This window comes from Bubalus bubalis, chromosome 24 (genome assembly GCF_019923935.1).
Source record: "Bubalus bubalis isolate 160015118507 breed Murrah chromosome 24, NDDB_SH_1, whole genome shotgun sequence".
In the NCBI taxonomy this organism is placed as follows: Eukaryota; Metazoa; Chordata; class Mammalia; order Artiodactyla; family Bovidae; genus Bubalus; species Bubalus bubalis.
In genome coordinates this window covers 3,507,023-3,526,213 of record NC_059180.1, presented here as the reverse complement: position 1 = coordinate 3,526,213, position 19,191 = coordinate 3,507,023, and the positions used below count along the sequence as shown (strand labels likewise).

Sequence of the window (19,191 nt, the reverse complement as noted above, 5' to 3'; positions counted from 1 at the left end):
TGACCTCTCTGAACCTGTTTCGCCTTTTATAGAAGAGATGCAAATCCCTCATCTCAAGGTGGTCTGAAGGTCCCTGAGGACTTGGAACTCAGACCCTGTCCCTGGCCACCCTCAGAACCCATTGCTATCCCCAAGGCTCTCTAGTTAGGGCCAACTCTCTGGCCAGCTGCCATGGCTCATAAGAGAGGATGCCAAATAACTGAAGGCTGGGGGCAGCAGTCCCATGCTGACAGAGAGGACTGGGATCTGCTGAGACGCTCCTGCTGTGGGGCTGGAGTTGGGGGCTCCTGCCTCTCAGTCAGGCCAGGGGTGGGAGTAGGTCCAGGCTTCCCAGGTTATGCTTTTGATGGGTACAAAGACTGGAGAGCCCAGCTGGATGGTAGCCCTGGCTTCTTGCACTGGGCTTCCTGCAGTCGAATGCACATCCTGGTCCTCAGTTTTTCCATCTCTAAAATGGGCATCATGATAGCATCTGTCCTGGGAAAGAAGCCTAGAGGACAGGAGCTCACACACATGAATGGGACCAAGGGGTTCCTGGGACGTGGCACTCAGTTTTCGAACCAGGAAGGTCTTGGGCAGATGGGGACAAGTTGGTGACTCCACACACCAGGCACCTAGATGACAGTGCCTGGCACATGGTGAGCGCTCATAAACGCCAGCTGGTCCTGGGGACACAGACGGGCCAGACTCCCTCCAGCCCCCTAAGACCCCCAGGAATTCCCAGGACCCTAGTCGTATAGTCAGAGCGATGGTGGAGCACAGCTTTAGGATCACTTAGCCAGGAGCACAAGCCTTGTGCCAATTTGCTGAATAAATTAACATCAGATAGAGCAATGCGGAGGATGAGACATGGAAAGGGAACCTTGGATTTCCCCGTGGACAAAGGCAGGCAGGTCAAGTGAACAGATTAGAGACTGAGGCATCGGGGGATCAGGTTAGTTAGTCCTGAGACTGGGGATGGGAGGGGTGGGGAGGGGTCAATATATGAAGAATTGAGGTTAATTTCAACAGGTCTGGAGCTGAGTGATTATTATTTAATTTTTTCTGAATAGACAACACATTCACATAGTTCAGATATCCCCAAATCTAAAAAGGCCTTTGTCCTCCACCTCTCTCCACTCCCACCCCACTACCTGCATAACTGCTGTTAGACTGTTGTCTTCTCCTTGAACTTCAAAGACAAGCAAACTCAGAATTTTTTTAAATTGGAGGATAATAGCTTTACAAAACTGTGTAAACCCACACTCCAGTGGGTCTCAAGCCTATTTGTTGTCATTTAGTCGCTCAGTCGTGTCTGACTCTTTTGTGACCCCATGGACTGCAGCCCACCAGGCTCCTCCATCGATGGGATTCTCCAGGGAAGAATACTGGACTGGTTGCCATACCCTTCTCCAGGGGATCTTCCTGACCCAGGGATCGAACCTGTATCTCCTACATTGCAGTCAGATTCTTTACCACTGAGCCACCAGGGAAGCCCCTTAGATGAGGAGAAGGGAAAGCATCTCAGGGTTTTTGTTTTTTGAATTGAAGTACAGTTAATTTGCAATGTTAGTTCCTGTTGTACAGCAAAGTGATTCGGTCGTACATATATATATTTTATTTTTTAAATATTCTTTTCCATTATGGTTTATCACAGGATCTTTTTAATTCAAGGAAAATTGCTTTACAATGTGATGTTACTTTCCACTGTACAAGAATGTGAATCAGTCGGGTTTTTTAAAATTATTCTTATTAGTTATTGCTGAAATGTCAATGTAGCAAGAAAATCTTAGGTCAGTTTAGCCGAAGAGCATTTTCAAAACTGCTTGTCTGCTCTGCACCCACATTTCCTCCTCTCGCCTTTCCCGAGTGTCGGTTACAATGGGAGCCTCTGTGTCCAGAGCGGCCACACGGTTCTGTCCGCAGGCTCCACCTCAGGTCCCTCTGGGGAAGGACAGGAACACGGACACTGTGTCCCTGGGCCCCCCGGGAACCCAGGAGCCACCTGAACTGCCCAGAACGAGGGCATGGCCTGGGGAGAACGGACGTGCTTTGGCTGGGGCCACTCCCAGGCTGGCCACCGGGCGCCCTCCTGCCTGGTCTGGGGAGGAAAACGAGGCCACCAGGAGGGGCTGCTCGGCCCAGCCTGAGCCCAGGTCCCCGAGTCACAGAGACTCGGACTCCTCCCCACCCGACAGCCTCAGAGAATTTCTGTGCCTACCCACCACAGACAGGAAGGGGCTGTCCCATCCCCGGTGCATCCCCCCACAGAAGTCACAGGAGAAGGGACTTCCCTGATGGTCCAGTGGTCAGGACTCAGTGATTCCACTGCCAAGGGCCCAGGTTCAATCCCTGGTCAGGGAAGTAAGATCCCACAAGCCGCGACCAAACATTCCCTATGAAATGACACGCTGCCTGGGTTTTGCCTAAAACTCTTCTAGACAGGGTGGTGGGTATGGGGATGACTTATGTGAGTCTCTCTCTTTTTGTTTTTGGCCCACTCAGCCTGGCTCTGACCAGGGATCAAACCCAGACCCTCAGCAGGGCAAGCGGAGAGTCCCAAACATTGGACCTCCAGGGAATTCCCGAGTCTCTACTTGAATAAATGTTTGGACATGCCCATAGTAAAAAGTTTTAAGCAGGGCTTCCCTGGTGGTGCAGTGGATAAGAATCCGCCTGCCAATGCAGGTGACACAGGTTCAATCCCTGGTCTGGGAGGATCCCAGATGCCATGGAGCAACTAAGCCCGTGTGCCATAGGTACCGAGCCTGTGCTCAGAGCCCGGGAGCCGCAGCTACTGAAGCCCTTGCGTCTACAGCCTGTGCTCTGCAACAAGAGAAACTACCTCCAGGAGAAGCGTGCACACCAAAACAAGCAGTGGGCCCCTCTCGCCACCAACTAGAGAAAGCCCGCCTAGGGCCATGAAAACCCAGCACAGCCGAAGAAACCAAAAAATTAAAGTTTTAGACAGGCACACTAAGAATAAAAATAAAATACCCCTCTCTCAGTCCCCTCTCTCCCAAAAAATCGTGGTGGTGGAGGCAGGGATAGAGAGTCTGTACTGATTGTGCCAGCAGGGAGGCTGCAGGAGGGATGCCCTACTAGGAATCTCATGTCCGCCTGAACGCTTCCACAGCGATAATAGACCCGGACATTGTGATCCTGGATCTTTGCCTCTGCCTTAGTCTTTGTCCTGCGTGTGCTGTTTGGTCGTGTTTGAAACTCACCCTGCCAGTCCTCTCTCTACGTTTGTTCAGAAACGTGCTCTGTAGGTAGTGATGGAGAGCCAACAGGTAGATGTTTAGATAGGAAGTGTTTCTTGTCTTGGCGCACCACCCCCTCCACCCTCAGGGCTTTATCTACCTGTTCTCTCTGGCGTATGGAAGGGCCTCAGATTCCTACCAGGCTGTTCTGTAGGCCTGAGGCTTCAGGCTTAATACCCAGGGTGAATGCCTCCCTGAACGGGCTGGGCCCCAACCTGTCCCAGCGCTGGGCCCTCTCACCTGGGCCAGGGCTGTGCTGTGCTGCCCGGGGGCCTCCAGCACCTTAGGCTCCCCCTGGCTTCTCCTCGAGGAAAGCTTGCCAAGCCCCACGTCTCCTGAGACCTGGCTGGAGACCCGGGCCCTGGTGCCCACCACTCCTGAGGCCCCTGGCGCTGGTCTCTGGTGGGAGTTGTTGCCATTCGGTGGCTCAGTCGTGTCCGATTCTGTGACCCTGTGGACTGCAGCACACCAGACTTCCCTGTCCTTCACCATCTCCCAGAGTTTGCTCAAACTCATGTCCATCAAGTCGGTGGTGCCATCCAACCATCTCATCCTCTGTCGCCCCCTTCTCCTCCTGCCTTCAATCTTTCTCAGCATCAGGGTCTTTTCCGGTGAGTCAGCTCTTCGCATCAGGTGGCCAAAGTTTTGGAGCTTCAGCTTCAGCATCAGTCCTTCCAATGAGTATTCAGGGTTGATTTCCTTTAAGACTGACTGGCTAAGATCAGGTGTAGTATCTGGTGAGGAGGTAGGCATCACATCTCTGCCAGTGTAGGATGGGGGTGACTGCTTCATGGGGATGGGGTTCCTTTCAGGGGGACCACAGTGTTTTGGAAATAAGTAGAGGTGGCGGGTGCACAAGATTTTGATTGTGCCAAAGGCCACAGAGGGGCTCCCCTGGTGGCTCAGTGGTAAAGAATCCACCTGCCAATGCAGGAGATGCGGGTTCGATCCCTGAGTGGTGAAGATCCCCTGGAGAAGGAAACAGCAACCCACTCCAGTATTCTTGCCTGGAGAATCCCACGGACAGAGGAACCTGGTGGGCTGCAGTCCACAGGGTTTGCAAAAGAGTCGGACACGACTCAACCTCAACAACAACAAAAGGCCACAGAGACTGTATGCTTTTTTTATTATTATTATAATTTTTAAATTTTTATTTATTTATTGGCTGTGCCTCGCAGCATATGGGATCTTAGTTCCCCGACCAGGGATCAAATCCGTGGCCCCTGGAGTGGAAGCACAGAGTCTTAGCCACTGGAGCGCCAGGAAGTCCCAGAATCACGTGCTTTAAAACAGTTAATTTTATGTTATGTGATCTTTACCTCCATTTTAAAAAATCAATCAGTCTTAGCGAGGAACAAAGCACACAAGCGAATCACGAAGCTGGGAGGGGTCAAATCAGGCCTCAGGCTGTCTCCCGCCCTGCACCTCCTTCCTTCCTGGGGCTCCCCCTTTCGCACCAGCTCTGCAGTCTCACACCCTCTCCTTGCCTCCTGGGATCCCCACGAGATGCTAGAAACCTCTCATCACGCCTGCCCAGGGTGTTGCCGGCTTTCGAGGCCTGGGCCCTACCCGAGGTCCTGACTGTGGTCCAGGGACCAGGGATGGAGGTCTCGGGAGCAGCACTGGGCAGATCACAACCCCTGAAGCTTCAGTTCCGCGTCAGCAAGAGGCCAGGGTGTGACGTCCTGGGGGTTTCCTGCTAGCATCATTCAGGGTTGGGGGGGTGCCCACGCTCTCCGAGCCTCGCCCTCCCTTCTCTCTTAACAAGGTGAGTGGGGCCCTGGACCTAGAAGTGCCATCCGCATTGCAGATGCACAGATGTCCATGGCCCAGCCCGCGTGGACGCCCGGCCTTGGGACCCAAGCCCATGAATGGTGTCTTTGTTGTTCCACCCCTGTGGCCCCTCGAGGCAGCCTGGTACGGCCTGCCTCCCTCTCGGGTGCCCTCAGTGGGAGGAAGCGATTCCGGGGCGGGACTCAGACAGCTGTGCCTTCCAGGGCCACGGGCTACACCCCCAGCACCGGCGGGTCAGAGCCAAGGAGGGCAGCACCAACCGTCACCCATCACCCTGTCTGCAGGAATGCCTCTGCCGATCTGGGCTCAGGGCCCTCACGTTACCAGTTGGCAAAAGGAGCCCTGGACTGGGCAGGACAGAGAGGCTCGGTGTCAGCTTTTAGCAGGGACACGCAGTTCTCAGGGGCCCAGGCCGTGGCTCCTGTCAGATTTTTCTTTTTTTAAAATTTATTATTAACTGAAGGATACTTGCTTTACAAGAGAGTGTTGGTTTCTGCCTACATCATGATCTTGTCAGATGTGACAAGAGGTACAACCCGCTTCCTGGTCCTAAACTGTAACCCGTGTAAGTCAGGAACCAAACCCAGGGTGGGGTGCCCAGGGCCTGACCCACGCGGTGTGCTGTCCTGGGGAGTGCGGAATCTCAGAGTTCACTGTGAAATCCAGGAGGGCCCCTGGGAGGAAGCAGTGGCCAGGCTGGGTGAATAGGAATTTAGCAGAGTGGAGCCAGGTCAGCTGGAGCAAAGGTCCACAGGCTGACCTCCCTGTGTCTTTCTGAACACGTGTCCCTGCAAAGCATTTCTATTTCTGTCATCTGGACAATGACGCCCCGAGGGGAAGGCCTGGACTGGCCACAGCGGGCGGCTCAGAGGCCTCACCTGGTGCATCCGTCCGATGGTATGGCAGGTGCTGGACCGGCTCTGAGGCCCGAGTGTGCTTTGCAAAGTGAGGCTGCGGCGGAGTGAGCTTGGCAAGGGCCCGGCTAATTAAGAGGGCATTAGCATCCTGGGCAGAAGCTGTCTCCTGCCAAGACATCCTTGCCAGGAGCAGGGCCGCTTCTCTGGCCGCGCCAGGCCTCAGCCTCCCCCCCACACCTGGCTGCTTCCCCACTCCTACTTCCGACAGCCTGTGCCCACCCTCCAGGGCTCCCCCCACCCTTCCGCCGGCACCCCTGAAACCTGGCCTCAGGCCCGTCTGCTGAGTGGCCTGATCATCCGTCCTCCCTGAACCTGCATGGAACCCTTGCTACACCACGTCCATAAGTCCAGGGCATCACGGTCACCTCGCCTCCCTCTCCCAGTGGGCTCTGAGTGTGATGCTGACTTTTTTTTTTTTCTGGGTAAGCTGGCTCTTCATTGCTACATGGATTTTTCTCTAGTTGCAGCAAGAGGGGACTACTCTCCTGTGGGGTGTGGGCTTCTCATTGCGGTAGCTTCCCTTGCAGAGCACAGGCTCTAGATCGCACAGGTTCAGTAGTTGTGGCCCATGAGCTTAGTTGCTCCCCAGCATGTGGGATCTTCCGAGACCGGGAATAGAACCTGTGTCTCCTGCGTTGGCAGATGGACTCTTATCCACTGAGTCACCAGGGAAGCACCTCTGATTGCTTTCTGCTGCTGGGGAGAGAAAGAGCGACAAGCACCTCCATGGGGACAGCAGCCTCGATCCCCACCCCCGTTGCCTCCAGTCCATCCAGCCGGGGGCCGGCGGCTGCCTCCAGGGCGAAGCTGGCCGTCTCCCCGCTCCCAGTGCTCAGAGCCCTCGGGGGGCCCACCTCTCTGTTCAAGTCTCCTGTCTCCCTCTCCTCCTGTCTCTCTTCTCCACCTGCCAAGCCCCCTGCTTACGCGAAAGACCCACCTCAAACGTCCCCCACTTCCTCTGGGGAGGCTCCTGGCTCCTTCCCTGAGCGCCCAGGGGTGGAGAGGAACTCTGACACTGTTCACACAGGTCCAGGCATCCCAGGGGTCAGGGCAGGCATCTTTGGCAGCGAGGGAAGTGTTCTGGAATCTGCTCTGTCTGATAAGGGAGCCTGAGGCTCGGGTCACCAAGGATCCTTGTATGTTGCTTCACTGTGCTTCATCTACATGTCAAAAAGGCAGGTCCGGGCACTTCTGGGGCAGCCCTCCTGGGAAGCCAGAACAGAGTCTGGGGCTTGGAGTGATGTCCCAGGGGTCAGCAGACAAGGCGGCAGGTGTCCAGTGCCTTGGCCAGTTGTCGGGGTGCCTTGGCTCTTCCGCCCTCGTCCCCCGCCCTCCCCAGTGCCACGGCTGCGGCGCCCCCGTCAGGCCCTGCATACACCCCTGACAAACGCACCCCTGAGGCCCGCCAGCTGCCAGGCAGCCCTGGGCAACACGGAGGGACCCAGAGGCAGGAGGGCTGGAGGCCTAGACCACGGACTGCACCCTCGCTCACTCTCCCTGCGGCCCCGACCTTTTTCAGCTCAGTCCTCCCCTGGCCTGTGGACCCTCCCAGACTCCAGACCCTGATGGTTCTATAAGTGGGCACCCGGTCCCTGGCCCTCCCACTGCTTCCCAGAAAGAGCCGGAGTGGGGCCTACATGGCCTTTCAGGATGTCTGGGGAATTCTGAACCCTCCTACGGGGAGGGGGGAATCTTCCACTACCTGCCTGGCTCAGGGGTCCTAACAGCCCCTCTCTGCCCGACCCAGTGCCTGTCCAGGACCCTTTACAAGGGTCCGGGGCATGGTGGGGGTCCTGGGATGGGGACGAGGGCAGTCTTGGGGCCTGAGCGAGGAGCACAGCTGCAAGGCAGTTTGCGGGAAGGGAAGGGCAGGGGCGGAGAGTTGCCAGCAGGGATGCGGCCTAAGACTTCCCCTCAAGAGTGCCTGGGAGTCTGAATTCTGCAGGCACTGCCCTCCACGAAGCCCACCAGCTCTCCACCACTGGGGTCTTCTCCAGGGCCTCCGTGTACAGCTGCACAAAGGCTGAGGTTGGGGGACAGCCAGCTCAAGGCCCGCTAGACAAGCTGTGTCAGCCTGAAGGAAAAGAGGTTGTTCTCTTTGCCAACGGTCATAGCCCCTGGTCAGGGTATGTTTTATCCCCCTAGAGGAGTACATCCTTCTAATTCACACAAGGCTCTGTGCAGGCCCAGTTTTCCCTAGGCCCTTCCAGGACCCTTTAGGACACACCCCTCTTCGGTCATGAAATCTTCGAGGCAAAAGAAAAAAGAAGAAGAAAAGAAAACTGGGAATTTCCCACTGGTCTAGTGGTTAGGATTCCGGGCTTTCACTACTGTGGCCCGGGTTGAACTGCTGGTTGGGGAACTTAGCCCCCACAAGCCACCATGGTGCAGTGAAAAAAGAAAAAAATTTAAAAAAGGACTCAACTGGCTAAATAACAAGGCCAGTATTTATGACAAGAAATAAGAAGCCCTGAAGAGGGGAGTTTCCTGGGTTGCTTAATTCTGATAATCGCTGGGAAAGGACCCTGGAACTTCCCCTAGTCCTCACACTGCCATCCTGCGTCAGCTTTACCCTCTGGTTGAGCCCCTCAGAGTCACAGAATGGCTACCAGGGCTCTGGACATCACATTTCCCCAGTGTTATCTAAGCCAGGTTTTTGACAAACCCCTTCTCAGTGTCATGTTTTTAAGCACATGAGACAAAATACATGGGATTACAAAGGAAACCAATTGCATTATGTTGTCAACCCTGTTGTTTAATGGTGAAGTGTTAATATGTGCCTCCTTTTAATACATTAAATAATAACTGGGGTAGACTTTAGAATACCATTATCTGAGTCCAAATGACATTCTGGAATTTCTGCAATAGATGTAGTATGTTCTGAAACCCTAGGTGGCAAACCCACAGGGCCTCCTGGGGTTTGCTGCTCACCCCCATAAAGGAGGGAAATGCTGAATTCAGTCACTGACCATCAGGACGTGATTGTGTTCTCATGCACATTCACAGACCCCAGACTCCCTGACTCCAGCAGCTGTAGGTAGAGGGCTGCTTTTGTAAACGAAAGAAAACTTTTCCCAGGCCCTCCCGCAGACCCTCCTTCATTTCTCTTAGCCAAGCTGACATTTCTCTCCAAATCCACGCCCATTGAGAGAGAAAGACCATTCAGCGCAGCAATTCGACTTCTGGGTAAAAGCCCGGAAGAACTGAAGGCAGGACTCTGAACAGACATTTGCACACCTGTGTTCACAGCAGCATTTATTCACAGCCAAAAAGTGGAAGGAACCCAAGTGTTCACTGACAGGTGAGTAGATAAACACAGTGCGGCTCATCCTTACAATGAAATACGATTCACCCTTAAAAAGGAATGAAATTCTGATACTTGGGACTTCCCTGGCAGTCCAGTGGTTAAGACTCCATGCTTCTACTGCAGGAAGTGTGGGTTCAGGTAGGGAAAGATTGAGGGCAGGAGGAGAAGGAGGCGGCAGAAGTTGAGATGTTTAGATGGCATCACTGACTCAGTGCACATGAGTTTGAGCAAACTCTGGGAGACAGTGAAGGACAGGGGAGCCTGGCGTGCTGCAGTCCACGGCGTCGCAGAGTCAGACACGACTTAGCAACTGAACAAGGGGAACTAATATTGCACATGAAGCACAGCCAAAAAAAGAACTAGAGGCCGGCACACAGGTGGGACAACAGCATCCAAGTGGGGCCATGGGCAGCTGTGGCCACTGGGGTGCAGGGCCTCTCTCATCCTGTAACATCCTTTCTCCCTGGAGCCTCAGCATTGTCCTCTGTGAAATGGGTACAATACCACCCACCTCACAGGGTTATCAGGGAATGTTCTGAAAAAGATATTTGTCCATGGGAGGCAGCAGGGATAGAGGAGTTCAGGGTCCAGTTGGGGCTCAGTCTGGGGTGCAGGGGAGGGAATAGGGTGTGGGAGAGGCTGGCCCCTGCAGGTAGGTGCTCAGGGTTTATCCTGAGGGCACTGGGGAGCCATGAAAGGTTTTAGTGGGAGTGCTTCTGTTGACGCCTGGGGGAAGATGGAGGGAAGGAGCAATGGGGGGGTGCTGAGATGGGGGAGGAGTTACCGCATGCAGGAGGGTGAGTCAGCATGATGGGGATGGGGGCCCGGGAGCCCCACATCCTGAGGATCACGAGGACCAAGCAGATGCACTCAGAAAACAGTTTCTGTTTTGGGGGGAAGAACTTTGTCACCATCTGAGGGGCTGGGAGGGTACAGCACCGGCAGGCCCAGGCAGGCCCCGGGTAGGGGGTCACAAGCCCCCAAATCCAGGCTCCCCCAGCCCCAGCCTCTCCACGCTGCAGGGGACCCCACAGTTCCTCCCACCGACCCCTCCCCTGTCTTAGACTCCCACCCCTCCCGCCCCCACCCCATGAGGCCAGAAGGCAGCTGAAGGGAAGGTGGGGTGTGGGGTGCAGAGGTGGGGAAATGCCCGCAGGGTCCACTTCCCTTCCGGAAGCTCTGGCTGCATCCTGCGGTGGCCGGAGGACTGCAGTGTCCCCAGCCTGATCTCTGGCCTCGTTACGGATTTTCTGATAAAACTTGTACAAGGCAAAAATCCTGACCAAGGAATGCCTTAGAAACCGCTGCCTCCAGGCACCTGGGGCGCTGCTGACGGCAGATTCTTGCAGCATCTGTGTCGCCAGGGAGTCAAGCTCATAGGGGACCCCTCCCTGCCATCCCTGGTGCCCCCCAGCCCTATGCAGGAGGGTGTCTGTCCACCTTCAGCAGAGCCCTTCAAGGAGAAGGATGCTGAGGCTCAGAGAGGTGCAGGGACTTGATGCCCAGCTAGTCAGGGTGGGTCCCAAACCTGTGCTCTGTGTGGAGACCTCACTCGCTTGCCCTCCTGGAGCCTCAGTTTCCCCTCTGTTCCCGAGAGCTGCTCCAAGGGCTCCCACAGGCTCCATGCAGGGTTTCCTGGGGCTGCAGCTGGCTTGAAACAGCAGAAATTTATTCTCTCACAGTTCTGGAGGCCAGACAGCAGAAATCGAGGTGCCTGCAGGCTGTGCGAGGCTCCAGGCGACGCTCCTCCCTGCTTTTTCCGGCCCCCGGTGGGGCCCAGGTGTCCTTGGTCTCTGTCTTCACAGAACCTCCTTCCTGGTGTCTCTCTGGGTCTCCCAATCTCATCTCCCTCTCCTTTCTCTCTCTTTCTTAATATCTATTTGTATACATATTTATTTGGCTGTAGTGGGTCTTAGTTGAGGCAGGCAGGATCTTTAGTTGCAGCAAACTCTTAGTTGCAGGCATGTGGGATTTAGTTCCCCGACCAGGGACTGAACCCAGGCCCCCTGCACTGGGAACACGGAGTCTTAGCCGCTGGACCACCAGGAATGTCCCCTCCCTTTCCTTTCTCGTATAAAAACACCCACATCCCAGGGTCATCTCATCCGAGATCCTTAACTAATGACTCCTGCAAAGACCCTACTTGCACACAAGGTCACATTCTGCCGTTCCAGGTGGACATGAATTTGCAGGCGAGGGTCACAGTTTGAGCCAGCCCAGTCCAGATGTGGGCCTCGCTCAGGTGCAGCCCCTCGGACTGGACTCCCTGGCATCATTCCCACCATTTGCGAGCTGCCCTGTCCAGAGTCTGGTTTGTTCAGTTCCCCGTGCGTGCATGTTGTGTCCGACTCTTTGCCTCTCTGTGACCCCATGGTCTGTAGCCTGCCAGGGTGCTCTGTCCATGGGATTCTCTAGACAAGAATACTGGAGTGGGATGCCTCCTCCAGGGGATCTTCCCAACCCAGGGATCGAACCCGCATCTTAACGTCTCCTGCATTGGCAGGCGGGTTCTTTACCACTAGCACCACTTGGGTAGTCCATGGAGGACCCCACAGATAGGAAGGAGTGACTCCTTTTATCAAGTTCAAGAACAGTCAAAGTAGTTGGGGAGGTGCTGGCCAGGGGGCACTCCAGGAGGCTTCTGGGAGCTGGAAATGTTCTGTATCAGTCACAGATGTAAGTTTAAATGTTCCAGCAGCTCCTTAAAATGGTAAAAATAAATTGATTTTAATAGTGTTTTATTTAACCCATGAAGTGAAAGTCCCTTAGTAGTGTCCGACTCTTTGTGACCCCATGGACCATACATACAGTCCATGGAATTCTCCAGGCCAGAATACTGGAGTGGGGCCTTTCCCTTCTCTAGGGGATCCTCCCAATCCAGGGTTGAACCCAGGTCTCGCGCATTGCAGGCAGATTCTTTACCAGCTGAGCCGCCAGGGAAGCCCCATTTAACTCACGTATAGTGAAGTGTTTAGTATAGTGAAGTCTCTCAGTCATGTCTGACTCTTGGTGACCCCGTGGACTGTAGCCCACCAGGCTTCTCCGTCCATGGGATTCTCCAGGCAAGAATACTGGAGTGGGTTACCATTTCCTTCTCCAGGGGATCTCCCCGACCCAGGGATCGAACCCGGGTCTCCCGCATTGGAGGCGGACGCTTTAACTTCTGAGCCACCAGGGAAGCCCTATTTAACCCATGCTGCTAAGTCGTTTCAGTCGTGTCAGACTCTGTGCGACCCCAGAGACGGCAGCCCACCAGGCTGCCCCGTCCCTGGGATTCTCCACGCAAGAACACTGGAGTGGGTTGCCATGTCCTTCTCCAATGCATGAAAGTGAAAAGTGAAAGTGAAGTCGCTCAGTCGTGTCCAACTCTTTGCGACCCCATGGACTGCAGCCTACCAGGCTCCTCCGTCCATGGGATTTTCCAGGCAAGAGTACTGGAGTGGGGTGCCATTGCCTTCTCCAATTTAACCCATGAGTACGCCCCAGATATGACCATTTCAATATATAATCAATATAAGAGTTACTGAGAAAGTTTAGGTCCTGACGCCCACCCACACCCTCTGCTGGTCCCTGCTGGGCACAGGGAGGCGCCATGCCGTTTCCCCTCCAGACTAAGCCATCTGGCCCACCTCCGCTTGGCTGAGCTGCACCTAGACGACCCCCACCCATCCTGGCCAGACAAACTTCTCCACGGATGCAGACTGAAGGTAGGTGCACTCTGCATTTGAAGAAAGACAGAGAAAGGGGGTGGGGGAAGATGGAAGGAAAGACAGAAAGACATTGTCCTTGAGCGACTGAGTCCGGGAGTCAGGACAGGGCCCTTCAGTGAAGGTGCAGAGTGACGGGGATCAGAGGCCCTGGAGGCTGGGGGCGGGGCATCCTCGGGGAAGCTCTCCTCCTCCAGGCAGCAGCAGGAGGCTGTGATTCCACCGGGACCCAATCAAGCCCCTTATCTCCCTCTGCTGGCAGCCATTGTCCTGGAAGAAAAGGGAGAGGAGACGCCCAGAGGCCCCTGCCACCCCCTCCCACCTCCCTCCCCCAGCGCCCTGTCCAGCTTCCCCACCAGTCTCCAACCCAAAGCTGCTCCTGGAAGCCCCAGGCCCCCTCCCAGGGCAGCAGATCCACCTGACGATGAGTGGGGAGGACTCTGCCTCACGTCAAACGGAAAGGAATTGTGTCCCTTAAAAAGCGCACACTTGGGGATTCCCTGGTAGCACAGTGGTAAAGAATCCACCTGCCAATGCAGGAGACACAGGTTCGATCCCTGGTCCAGAAGGATCCCACCTGCCACAGAGCAGCTAAGCCTGTGGGCCCCAACTACGGAGGCGGTGCTCTAGAGCCCGGGAACCACAACTACTGAGCCCACGGGCTGCAATTGCTGAAGTCTGTGCGCCCTAGAGCCCAAGCTTGGCAACAAGAGAAGCCCCCACAGGGAGCAGCCCACACACCACAGATAGCGAGTAGCCCCCGCTTGCTCCAGCTAGAGAAAAGCCTGGGCAGAAATGAAGACCCAGAGCAGCCAAAAATAAATAAATAAATAAATAATTTTTAAAAAGTGCACACTTAGTTGTTTTCCAGATACAGCGAGAAAAAGAGAAGACATCTTCCTTCCTCTCCCCTTTGGCCCTTCTTTCATTTCCCTTCTGGAACAAATGAGTCCTAAAGCCACTGGCCGCGGCAGAGCACGGTGGGCTTCCACGGCTCCCATGCGGGGTGCGCAGGAGTGGGGGCCTGAAGCTGGGCGGCAGAGTGGTGACTATGCCCTGCATTGACCTTGGAGGTGCCAGGGGGGGTTGGATTTTTGTGTTCAGGAGAGAGCATGGAGAGGTCCTGGAGACAAGCCAGGGAAGCAGAGAAAACAGGAGGAGGGTCCTCCAGGAGGACAAGGCCACCCATGGGCTGGGGACACGAGGACAGCCCTGACCTCTCCCCTGGAGATATGCCACATGCGTCCAGCCTGAACCCGGGGGTCCTGGCCAGTGTTCCCACCACCCGGCCCCCCTCGCCCAGAACTACAGGAGCACCCACGGCTCTGAAAGAGTTTAAGGTGCTTTCAGGAAGTCTGAGGTCCTGACACCCACCCACACCCTCTGCTGGTCCCTGCTGGGCACAGGGAGGCTCCATGCCGTCTGCCTGGCAAGCCCTGAATGTCCCCCCACACCCATCCTTCCTGGGGCAGCCTGGACACTCACCCCGCCCTGCCCTCCTGGCTCCAGCAGTCCCATAGCCCGAGACCCACAGGCTCCAACAGCTGCTCCCTTGGAACTCTTGAGCCGAGGTAGCTGCTCCTCCAGGATTCCCACTGACGTTCTGTGGACTTTGGCCCCTCACTCTTCACAGTCCCGCAGGTACTGCACGTCCAACCCCGAGAGTGTGCCTGGCACGGGGCAGGGTCTCTTCTCATCCTCAGGGCTTATCATCCCATTTTACAGATAAGGCAAGTTTCAAGGAGATTAAACTTGCCTGGGAGGTAGAGGTGGGAACAAAGCCTATACACGCTCTCTAGACACCACTGCCAAGTTTCCTTATTAAAATCCCCTTCTCCAGACAAAAAAATCTAAAATTACATATGTGATTTGCATTTATGGCTTGCCTTATGTATCAGTTGGATGGTACTATTCCTTGGAAGCAAGTAAATCACTGATAAAAAAATAAAATTCTAGGACTTCCCTGGCAGTCCAGTGGTTCCAACTCTGTGCTCCCACTGCAGAAGGTGCAGATTTGACACATGGAGGGGAGGGGAACTAAGACCCCATAGGCTGTGTTGGCTCCGCCAACAAAAAGAAAAGAAAGTTGTGTCCAAAGAACCTTGAGTTCTTCAGAGCTGCATTAAAATGGCTCATGTTCTGACCCTAAAAAGCAAATAAAATATAACTGCCTCCTCCAGCCTGCAGGCTGCCTGCCTGGCTGGGGTCATCCTTGTCTCATCCTGAAGACCCTCCTGGTGACTTAACTGCTGAGTCTTAGGTATGTGGGGAGGAGTCACAGATGATCACACTATCCACAGGCTTCTCCCTCTCTTCCCACATCTCATTATTATTTCCTGGCTACTCTTGACTGCTGTGTGACTTAAGGCAGGTTACCTACCCTCTCTGAACTTCAGTTTCCTCAATAGTATCAGCTTCATAATCAAGTAACCGGTGATCACTGAGTCCACCCATCCCCACCCCAGCACAACGGGGCGAAACAGCAGAAGGACGGGGCCTAGAGGGTAAGTTCCTAGGCGGGAACGGAGCCAGGCTTGGGGGCTGAGGGGTGCGAGGTCTGGGTAAGGAGACTCAGGTTTTACCCAAGGTGGAACCCCCAAGTCTGCACATCTGAGGCTCACAACAACCTCGACCGCAGTTATTAATTACAACACCTAGGGTGTGACTCATGCGGGCAGCCGAGATCAGGGTGAGGCTGGGCTCACAGCCTGGGGACCCAGCCCCCCAAATTCCTTGGGGTCTTGCGGTGGGGATGGGCTGAGCCGGCCGCTGTCTTTGTGCGGGCGGGGGCGTGGCCTAGAGAAGACGGACCAATCCGGGGAGGCCGCAGCTCTGGGAAGCCAATGGCGAGGCCGTGGCCGGGTCGAGGGTGTGGCCATGAGGGAAACGGGGCGGGGCTCCTGCCTGGGGCCGTAGCTGAGGGTCCTTTGGGGATCCTGCTGAGGCCGCGGGGCGTCCCCGGGGAAAAGGAGGGTCCAGGAGAGGGGGCGGTGCGGGAGGGAAGGGGACCTGGGATCCAGCGGTGGGATCAGAGTGAGCAGAGGCGCCGCCGCAGGCGATGGGGGAGCCCCCGACTCTGGGCGCGACTAGGAAGGGGGCGCCCCCGGGTCCGTGAGGTGCTGCGGGGACAGTCCCTGCCCACCCTAGGGGACCCCGCGTCCCTCACCCCGCCCCCCCGCCCCGGGTCCTTCCTCCCTTGGCAACTCCCGCTTCCAGATCGCTTCCCGCCCCGGCCGGGACGGCCCTTCCCAGCCCCTTCCGCGCACAGCCTCCCCTCCCCCGCTCGCTTCCTGCTGGCGGAGGCGGCAGTTCGCGCAGCTGGAGGTGCGGGGAGCTTGGAGGCTCCTGGCAGGGCCTGACCGCCTTCCTTTTGGGTGTGGTTTCCGGAGTCCCCCCCAGCAGCACCCTCATCCAAAGCCCCTTCCGTCCTCCACCCTCCACACCTCAGCTACTGCAGCCCCCCCACAACCAGACAGACTCCAAGGCTGGGTGGATGGCCGCATCCTCAACCCGCCTGAAGAATTTCCTTGTCAGTCTCCTCTCCGCCTCCACTATGCTTCCCGGGGCTCCTACCCCACATCCAATCCTCCCGTTCTTTTTAAGGACAGCCGAGGGTTTTCTTGGTGGCTCAGATGGCAAAGAATCTGCCTGCAATGCAGGAGACCCGGGTAGATCCCTGGGTCAGGAAGATCTCCGGGGAAAGGAAATGGCAACCCACTCCAGGATTCTTGTGGGGATCATCCCACGGAGAGTGAAGCCTGGCCGGCGACAGTCCGTGAGGGGACTAAGCATGCATGCGCCGCACACAGGTTTTCTTTCCACTCTGCTCTTCCTCTCGACTCCTGAGCCCGGGGCCACCCCCTGACCTCCCCATCCACAGTCATTGCTTGAGGGATGGGCCCGACCTCAGTTGCTCAATGTGGAGCGACCCCAGGGCACACTTGGCACCCTGGCCCAGAGCACTGCCGTCTGCCCCAAGTCACTGTGCCCTATGGATGTGCCACTTGGACCTGCAGCAAGCATTTGGCCATCCTGTAGGCAGAGCTGACCCACGGGGGAGAAGACAATGCTTAGAGAGTCAGAAGTTGAGCCAGAGCCCCGATCATACCATCCCTGACATCCCATTACCTCTAGATGGCTACGGAAGCCATATTTGCTGTTCTAGAAAAGATGCATTGGGATTTTCCATTTCTTGCAATGTGAAGATGTTCACTGACATGTTAGCCCATCAACCCTGGGGAGATAATTAATTCTTATTTTACAGGTAGGGAGACTGAGGGTCACAGTGGCTAATGTCCTCAGTTCACTCAGGAGAGCAGTGGCAAAACTGGGACCAGAATTGGGGCTTTCCTGAATCCTTTTTGAGTGCTGATTGTGCTAGATGTGTGTGATACTGGAGTGGGTTGCCATTTCCTCCTCCAGGGGATCTTCCCTATCCAAGGATTGAACCCACTGAACCCATATCTCCTTCACTGGCAGGCAGATTCTTTCCCAATGAGCCGCCTGGGAATCTTATTCTCTTAGGAGATCACAAGTCCTTTCCAAGCTCTTGACCACTAGTTGCTTATCAGTTCTTTCTTCCCCAGGGGCTGAATCCACTTCAGTTGAATGGCATCCAGTTGAAAGGGGGAGGTGGGTTGGGGAGGGGTATTCCCAAATTCCCAACAGCAGGCGGAAGCAACCACAGGTCCACCTCCACCCTGCCCTCTGCCCTACTGGAAACTTGGAAGCCCAGAGAGGGGCCAAATTGCCCTGAAATCACACAGCACCTTGGAGGAGCTGGAGACTGTGGCTGCTTCGAGTCCTTCTGAACCCAATCGTCACTACCTTCCTGGGGTCCCTAAGACATTTGGACCAGAGTGGGGCTATTTAACTCTTGAGAGTCCCTTGGACTGCAGAGAGATCCAACCAGCCCATCCTAAAGGAAATCAGTACTGAATATTCATTGGAAGGACTGATGCTAAAGCTGAAACACCAATACTTTGGCCACCTGATGTGAAGATCTGACTGAAAAGACCCTGATGCTGGGAAAGCCTGAAGGCAGGAGGAGAAGGGGACGACAGAGGATGAGATGGTTGGTTGGCATCACCGACTTGATAGACATGAGTTTGAGCAAGCTCCGAGAATTGGTGATGGACAGGGAAGTGCTGCATTCCATGGGGTCACAAAGAGTCGGAGATGATAGTGACTGAACTGAACTGAACTGGGGCTACTGTACAGGTGGGAATGGACTGGAGTGGGGGTCTTGGGTATATATTTGGAAGGTAAAATCAATCTTGGGGGATGGAGGAGATTGTCAGAGCAAGAAGATGTGGTCCAACCCTTTGGTTAAGGAAACTGAGGCAAGAAAGAGTGAAAACTGTTCCCAGGGTTGGTATGTGCCAGGGCCCAGCTGAGTACCCATCTCTCCTGTGTCGGAAAGATTATCTGAGACCTAAAAATGAGGCCCGGAGCAGGACTGCGTTGTGTGTAAGGAGCCCACCCGAGGGTTAACTGATTCTCGAGCAAACTTCTGTTTGCCTTGCTATTTACTTTTAATTAAGGGCTCAAACTTGGTGAAGTTACAGGTTAACTTGTAGATTTGTGTCTGAGACAAAAGATAACACCAAAGGTTACTCCTAGGACACTAGTCATGTTTCGGTGGTTTGTGAAATCAAATTTAGGAATCTTTTTTTAAAATGTATTTGCATATTGTTGCAGGGCTTTTCCCTAGTTGCAGAGACTGGGGGCTGCTCTCTAGTTGCGGGGCTGACCTTCCCATTAGGGCGGCTTCTCTTTGCAGAGCACAGACTCCAGGTACACAGCCATCAGCAGCTGCCCCTCCGGGCTCTACGGTCCAGGCTCAGTAGTGGTACCTACGAGGCTAGCTGCTCCGGGGTGTGTGGAATCCTCCCAGACCAGGGATCGAACCCATGTCTCCTGCCGATACTGGCAGGCCGATTCTTTACCACTGGGCAACTAGGGAAGCCAGGAATTTAGGAATCTCCTCCTAGTATTTTTTTTAAGTGAGTATATAAACCCCAGGTCCACAAATGCTCTTTGTGTCAATGTTACCATCTTACTGTTCCCTCATCAATGAGTTGAAGGAAATCTTTCACAAATGTTCATTTTCTAATTGTATGAGAGTCATGATCTTAGCTTTTTGGAAATCATACTTTGACACCTGCCTACCAGCACAGGGCCCTTCTACCTCCTGACCTTGATCAAGTTTGCGCACGGTGCGG

At 55.0% G+C, this 19,191-nt stretch overlaps 1 non-coding gene across 1 annotated transcript; it reads left to right on the top strand.

The window, feature by feature from the left end:
* The first annotated feature begins 2,270 nt into the window (after window positions 1-2,270).
* On the top strand, window positions 2,271-2,343 carry TRNAG-UCC. The gene has a single exon. It is a non-coding gene; the product is annotated as a tRNA-Gly (tRNA).
* The last annotated feature ends 16,848 nt before the right edge of the window (window positions 2,344-19,191 follow it).